General features: G+C 41.9%; 1 non-coding gene across 1 annotated transcript; it reads right to left on the minus strand.

The window, feature by feature from the left end:
* Positions 1-6,941: 6,941 nt before the first annotated feature.
* On the minus strand, positions 6,942-7,032 carry trnar-ucu (transfer RNA arginine (anticodon UCU)). The gene is given in 2 exon segments: positions 6,942-6,977; positions 6,996-7,032. It is a non-coding gene; the product is annotated as a tRNA-Arg (tRNA).
* Positions 7,033-7,748: the final 716 nt, after the last annotated feature.

A 7,748-nucleotide genomic window follows, 5' to 3' on the forward strand; every position in this document is an offset into this window, starting at 1 on the left:
CAGTTATTTCTTGTCTGTGTCTGAGCTCAGCACTGAAACGTCGCTACTTTGCGCTGTCGAAAATCAAAACACGCTGTTATTGAAAAGCCTGCGGATTCTGGAATCTCAAGTAAACACGGAAAACAGTAAACATTCGATAGCTCAGTCAACACGCATGGAAGGAAGGAGCTACATTTCCAGCACATTTTGCATTCCCTTCATCTTTACGTTATTATTTACCTTCCTTCGGAAATCGGGTGAAGGTCGCCGTCTGGCCACTGAACATTGGATCCTAAACACAGTTTAGCAGCAGTTTAACTCAATCTGAGCAGTTATACAGGCACAATCAAGTAGCAAACATCATTCAACAAAAATTCAACAAAAATCCAACAAAAATCATGCTTTAAAATACAACTCATAAATAACACCGTATCTCGCAATAAATACAAGCCTAATCCAGTTTTAGAGTCTACAAATCATAGTATGATCGATCCATTATTGGTGAATGAACAACCCGTAATATCGAAAATAAAAAAGGTGAAATTAAAAGAGAATGGACACGAACAGGGTATACGTTGTCCCAATAGTAATATATACAAATTTTGTCATCCCAAAGTCACTACACAAGAGCATTAAACAATCAAGCCGACACAGCGATATATATTTTTGTAAATCTCCAGAAAGTTACAATAGCAAACAACACAAGAATTGTCCGAAAGTTCCTAGTAATTGAGTATGCCCGTCCCTCAGGATTTACCAGCTTGAGCTTAGAAAAATAATAAATAAATAATGCATTTACCAATTACTTGCACGAGATAATATTTGAAATCGGTAAGTACAGAACACTAAACATAAACAAAGATGCAAAACAGAATATGAAATAGAGCAGCATTATACCACACAACCGATGATGAATATGAAACATATAAGTATTTTGAATGTCAACAAGCAAAGAAAATTTAGCATAGTGCGATTAAGGGAAAATGTTCGATAGAATTTACTTCAGGGTTGAAGGAAATCTCCAAAAAGCACTGAACAATAAATATATAACAAAACAGACGAACACTTTCGCTGTAACCTTATTTATGTATTCCTTTGGCATAATACTTTGGTCCGAAACCGATGTGGAAAATTTACAAGAAAAAAAGAACTGAAATCACAAATTTCAGAAAACACTATGTACTCTCCAATGCACTTAGATTATCTCTACCGAGGCAGGATGGAAGGCATAACAGGGAGAAACCTGGGAACTATAGACCGGTGAGTCTTACGTCGGTGCAAACTATTGGAAAGGATTCTTAAGGATAGTATCTACGAGCATTTGGAAAAGTACAGTCTAGTCATGGATAGTCAACATGGCTTTGTGAAGGAAGATCGTGCCTCACGAGCCTGATTGAGTTTTTTGAAGAGGTAACAAAAGAAATTGATGAGGGTAGGGCAGTGGATATGGTCTACGTGGACTTTAGCAAAGCATTTGACAAGGTCTCTCACGAGAGACTCATCCAGAAAGTCATGCGGCATGGGATAAGTGGAACCTTGGCTGTTTGGATAAAGAATTGGCTTAAAGGAAGAAAGGAAGGTAGTTGTAGAAACAAAGTGTTCTGCCTGGATGTGGGTGACTAGTGGAGTGGTACAGGGATCTGTCCTGGGACCCCTGCTCTTTGTGATTTTTATAAATGACCTGGATGCAGAGGTGGAAGGATGGTTGAGTAAGTTTGCGGATGACACGAAGAATGGAGGAGTTGTGGATGGAACTGTAGGTTGTCGAAGGTTACAAGAAGATATAGACAGGCTGCAGAGTTGGGCAGAAAAATTGCAGATGGAGTTCAATCCAGACAAGTGTGAGGCGATGCAGTTTGGAAGGACAAACCAGAAGACTGAGTACAGGATTAATGGTCAGTTACTTAAGAGTGTGGATGAACAAAGGGACCTTGGGGTTCAAATCCATATATCCCTCAAGGTCGCTGCCCACAGGTTGATAGGGTAGTTAAGAAGGCCTCTGGGATGCTAGGCTTCATTAATAGGGGGATTGAATTCAAGAGTAGAGAGGTCATGTTGCAACTCTACAAATTTCTGGTGAGAACGCACTTAGAGTATTGTGTTCAATTCTGGTCACCTCATTATAGGAAGGATGTGGAAGCTATGGAGAGGGTGCAGAGGAGATTTACCAGGATGTTGCTTGGTTTGGAGAACAAGTCATATGAAGCAAGGTTAGCAGAGCTGGGACTTTTCTCTTTGGAGTGTAGAAGAATGAGAGGGGACTTGATAGAGGTCTACAAGATTATGAGAGGCATAGATAGGGTGGATAGTCAGTACCTGTTTCCCAGGGCACCAATAGCAAAAACAAAAGGTCATATGTACAAAATTAAGGGAGGGAAGTTTAGGGGAGACATCAGGGGTAAGGTTTTTACACAAAGAGTTGTGAGTGCCTGGAATGACTTGCCAGGGATGGTGGTGGAGGCTAAATCATTAGGGGTATTTAAGAACCTCTTGGACAGGCACATAGATGAAAGAAAAATTGGAGCGTTATTGGACAGTGTGGGTTTAGTACTTTTTTAAAGGATTATATGGGTCGGCACAACATGGAGGGATGAAGGGCCTGTATTGTGCTGTAGTGTTTTATGGTTCTATGGTTCAATATAACAGAATAAAATTACAGTGGAAGTATAGTTACTGATGTTTCAACATTAATAGGCAGTTAACAGAAAAACAAAAGAAAAAGGATCCAGTACAGTTAAACCAGTATAAATGTGCACAGAGCTTTCGAGTTTGTTTCTGTAGCAGTTTGGTGTATTGCTTTACTCACGGCGCTGACGCCCATCTACCAGTCACAGCTCAAACTTACAACATCGCGAGCAAACTGGCTAACTCAGAGGTATTGGCACATGCTCCTTGGATTCTAACTGCACAAAGCATTCCTTGCAATTCGGTCTGCCCTGCGGGTAGGATCCTCTGAGCGTCTTCTCTAGTGCTCTTCCCCATACCTCGTAACAAAAGACCCCACATCAGACTACCGTCCTTCAGAAACCGGATTCCGCCCAGTTTTCTCAATTCTTCCATCGATTTCCACTGAGTAGAGTTCTCCGAGGAAGTAAATATTCCTGGATTATTATTCTCAATATTCCTGGATTTCAGTGCTTTAAAAGGGATAGAAAGGGGGGGGGGGGGGAAAGGGGAGGAGGGGTGGCATTACTACTCAGGGATACTATTACAGCTGCAGAAAGGGTGGATAATGTAGCAAGGTCCTCTTCTGAGTCAATATGGGTAGAAGTCAGGAACAGGAAAAGTGTGTCCAGGATGGATTCCTGTTACAATATGTTGACAGGCCGACTAGGGGGAATACCATACTAGATCTAGTATTAGGTAACGAATCAGGTCAGCTCACAGATCTGTCAGTGGGTGAGCATCTGGGGGACAGTGATCACTGCTCCCTGGCCTTTAGCATTATCATGGAAAAGGATAGAATCAGAGAGGACAGGAAAATTTTTCATTGGGGAAGGGCAAATTATGAGGCTATAAGGCTAGAACTTGCGAATTGGGATGATGTTTTCGCAGGGAAATGTACTATGGACATGTGGTCGATGTTTAAGGAACTTTTGCAGGATGTTAGGGATAAATTTGTCCCGGTGAAGAAGATAAAGAATTGTAGGATGAAGGAACCATGGGTGACAAGTGAAGTAGAAAATCTAGTCAGGTGGAAGAAGGCAGCATACATGAGGTTTAGGAAGCAAGGATCAGATGGGTCTATTGAGGAATATAAGGTAGCAAGAAAGGAGCTTAAAAAGGGGCTGTGAAGAGCAAGAAGGGGGTACGAGAAGGCCTTGGCGAGTAGGGTAAAGGAAAACCCCAAGGCATTCTTCAATTATGTGAAGAATAAAAAGATGACAGGAGTGAAGGTAGGACCGATTAGAGATAAAAGTGGGAAGATGTGCCTGGAGGCTGAGGAAGTGAGCGAGGTCCTCAATGAATACTTCTCTTCGGTATTCACCAATGAGAGGGAACTTGATGACGGTGAGGACAATATGAATCAGGTTGATGTTCTGGAGCATGTTGATATTAAGGGAGAGGAGATCTTGGAGTTGTTAAAATGCATTAGGACGGATAAGTCCCCGGGGTATGACGGAATATTCCCCAGGCTGCTCCACGAGGCGAGGGAAGAGATTACTGAGCCTCTGGCTAGGATCTTTATGTTCTCGTTGTCCACAGGAATGGTACCGGAGGATTGGAGGGAGGAGAATGTTGTCCCCTTGTTCAAAAAAGGTAGTAGGGATAGTCCGGGTAATTTTAGACCAGTGAGCCTTACGTCTGTGGTGGGAAAGCTGTTGGAAAAGATTCTTAGAGATAGGATCTATGGGCATTTAGAGAATCATGGTCCGATCAGGGACAGTCAGCATGGCTTTGTGAAGGACAGATCGTGTCTAACAAGCCTGATAGAGTTCTTTGAGGAGGTGACCAGGCATACAGATGAGGGTGGCGCAGTGGATGTGATCTACATGGACTTTAGTAAGGCATTTGACAAGGTTCCACATGGTAAGCTTATTCAGAAAGTCAGAAGGCATGGGATCCAGGGAAGTTTGGCCAGGTGGATTCAGAATTGGCTTACCTGCAGAAGGCAGGGGGTTGTGGTGGAGGGAGTACATTCAGATTGGAGGGTTGTGACTAGTGGTGTCCCACAAGGATCTGTTCTGGGACCTCTACTTCTCGTGATTTTTATTAACGACCTGGATTTCGGGGTAGAAGGGTGGGTTGGCAAGTTTCCAGACGACACAAAGGTTGGTGGTGTTGTAGATAGCGTAGAGGATTGTCGAAGATTTCAGTGAGACATTGATAGGATGCAGAAGTGGGCTGAGAAGTGGTAGATGGAGTTCAACCGAAGAAATGTGAGGTGGTACAATTTGGAAGGACAAACTCCAAGGCAGAGTACAAAGTAAATGGCAGGATACTTGGTAGTGTGGAGGAGCAGAGTGATCTGGGGGTACATGTCCACAAATCCCTGAAAGTTGCCTCACAGCTAGATAGGGTAGTTAAGAAAGCTGATGGGGTGTTAGCTTTCATAAGTCGAGGGATAGACTTTAAGAGACGCGTTGTAATGATGCAGCTCTATAAATCTCTAGTTAGTCCACACTTGGAGTACTGTGTCCACTTCTGGTCGCCTCACTATAGGAAGGATGTGGAAACATTGGAACGGGTACAGAGGAGATTTACCAGGATGCTGCCTGGTTTAGAGTGTATCGATTATGATCAGAGATTAACGGAGCTAGGACTTTACTCTTTAGAGAGATGGAGGATGAGAGGAGACATGATAGAGGTTTACAAGATATTAAGAGGAATAGACAGAGTGGACAGCCAGCACCTCTTTCCCAGGGCACCACTGCTCAGTACAAGAGGACATGGCTTTAAGGTAAGGGGTGGGGAGTTCAATGGGGGATATTAGAGGAATGTATTTCACTCAGAGAGTGGTTGGTGCGTGGAATGCACTGCCTGAGTTAGTGGTGAAGGCAGACACACTAGTGAAGTTTAAGATACTACTAGACAGGTATATGGAGGAATTTAAGGTGGGGGGTTATATGTGAGGCAGGGTTTGAGGGTCAGCACAACACTGTGGGCCGAAGGGCCTGTAATGTGCTGTACTGTTCTATGTTCTATGTAACAAGCAGGGTGAACAAAGGAGAGGCAGTGAATGTCATTTACTTGGATTTTCCGAAGGCATTTGATAAGGTGCCACACGTGCAGCTGCTGAACAAGATAAATTCCTATGGCGTTACAGTAAAGGTACTGGCATGAGTAGAGGAATGGCTGACAGGCAGGAGACAGCGAGTGGGAAGAAAGGGCACCTTTTCTGTTTGTTAAAGATTTAGGTAATGGAATTGAAAGCTTTGTGGTATAGCTTGTAGATGATACCAAGATAGGTTGAGCGATAAGTAGTGCTGAGGAAGCAATCAGTTTGCAGAACGACTTATACAGATTGGAAGAATGGACAAAAAAGTGGCAGATGGAATACAGTGTTGGGAAAAGTATGACAATGCTTTTTGGTGAATGGAACAAAAGTGCAGACTATCATCTAATCGGGCAGAAAATTGAAACAGCAGAAGTGCAAAGCAATTTAGGAGTCCTCGTGCAAGACTCCCAGAAGTTTAAGTTAAAGATTGAGTCTGTGGTAAAGAAGGCAAATGCAGTTTTGTCTTCTTGCAGCCAATAGAACTTACCAACCAAAGAAGTAAGTCACATTGGTCTATAATTTGGTCCTAGACACCTCACTATTGGAAACACAGTCTCCATATCCACTCTATCTGGGGCTTTCAATATTCTCAGCGTCGTATAAGTTACTTTGAAGGTTGAACTTAAGCATTAACAATTCCAAAAATAGTTTTAAGCAGTTTTGAAATGCCAAATAACGTGCGCACGATGTGAGACCATAGTTCCTGCGGTGAAAAGGTGCCGTTAATTCTTGATCAACAGAAGACAAACTTTGAGATTTCTGTTCAATTTGGTGAACAGGCACTTGTTACAGGAACCATATAAAAGGAATAGAAGAAGTAAAGTAAACTGAAGATAACCAATAGCATGAAATATATACGACATGCAAACATCCATGTAATTTGACAGAACCTACGAGCACCAAGAGCCTCTGTCATTGAATGTATTTGTGGGTAATCAGGCAACCTAATTAACTGTATATTCCCGCGGAAGTCGTTAATCCAGCACTTTTGTTTTATTGTCAAGAATACATCTCCTTGTCCCTGAAGTAATCGAAAACTCAGTACGCCGATAATTGTTCTGCAGAAATTCAACGAACCAATACACCTTTAGAGGTTTTTTTTTACAAATTTCTTGCTGAATGAACTCATTAATTATTTCATAACATGGTCTGGAATTACAGGTTCCCCTCCATCAGGTGACGTCATCAGCCACTGGAGTTCTGACCTTGTTTGTTGTTGTAAATGCAAATCCAGACAAAACGTCGACTCTGGCGGGATTCGAACCCACAACCTTTGAATTGCTTCATTTTTGGTCATTAGAAGTCCAACACGCTATCCATTGCGCTACAGAGCCCACACTCCGCAACTTGGGTGCATGCAAATTAAACTTATTCAACAGGAAATTATCATTTGTTAACTACAAGTATTCATGTGTTGTTGTTTTTGGCCCAAGGAGCTGGGACATTTCTCTTTTCATTCGCTCACTAGAAACTTCCCAGTCTCCCAGCTTACTCTCTGTTTCTCTTTAAACCCTGTGTTTCCAATGGAAATGCTAACACTGAAACTGTGAAACTGGAGTACAACATTCTCTCTAATTTGTTTTTACAGACCTTCCACCTCTCTGAGCAGATTTTTTTTAATGTGGCCTATAAACTCCGCGCACTTTAATTGTTCTTAGTAACGTGCATACAATGTATGTTTAGAACGAAAAATGAAAAATCACAGACTTTCAATTTCATTTAGTAATTGAAGGGCATAATGAAGTATAGTACGACATGAAAATATTTGGTGTTTCGTAAACCTTCAAACTTAGATGGCGACGGCGTTTAGCGGGCCGGCCGTTTATTAACAATGATTTTCAAAATATTGTAAACGTTTTGGCATATTTATTATTTTGAATTTTATGGATTTTATTCATTAACGTGTAAATATTTCACAATTATATGAACATAATTTCAATATTATATAAAAGAAAATTCCAGCTGTACGGCCACAAAGGCTATCTGCGCGACAGAATTTCGGTTACTGCGCAGCCGCGCATCCACCCGGCTTTGAGTAATGGTTTAAAAC

Source organism: Hemitrygon akajei, chromosome 11 (genome assembly GCF_048418815.1).
Source record: "Hemitrygon akajei chromosome 11, sHemAka1.3, whole genome shotgun sequence".
Classification (NCBI taxonomy): Eukaryota; Metazoa; Chordata; class Chondrichthyes; order Myliobatiformes; family Dasyatidae; genus Hemitrygon; species Hemitrygon akajei.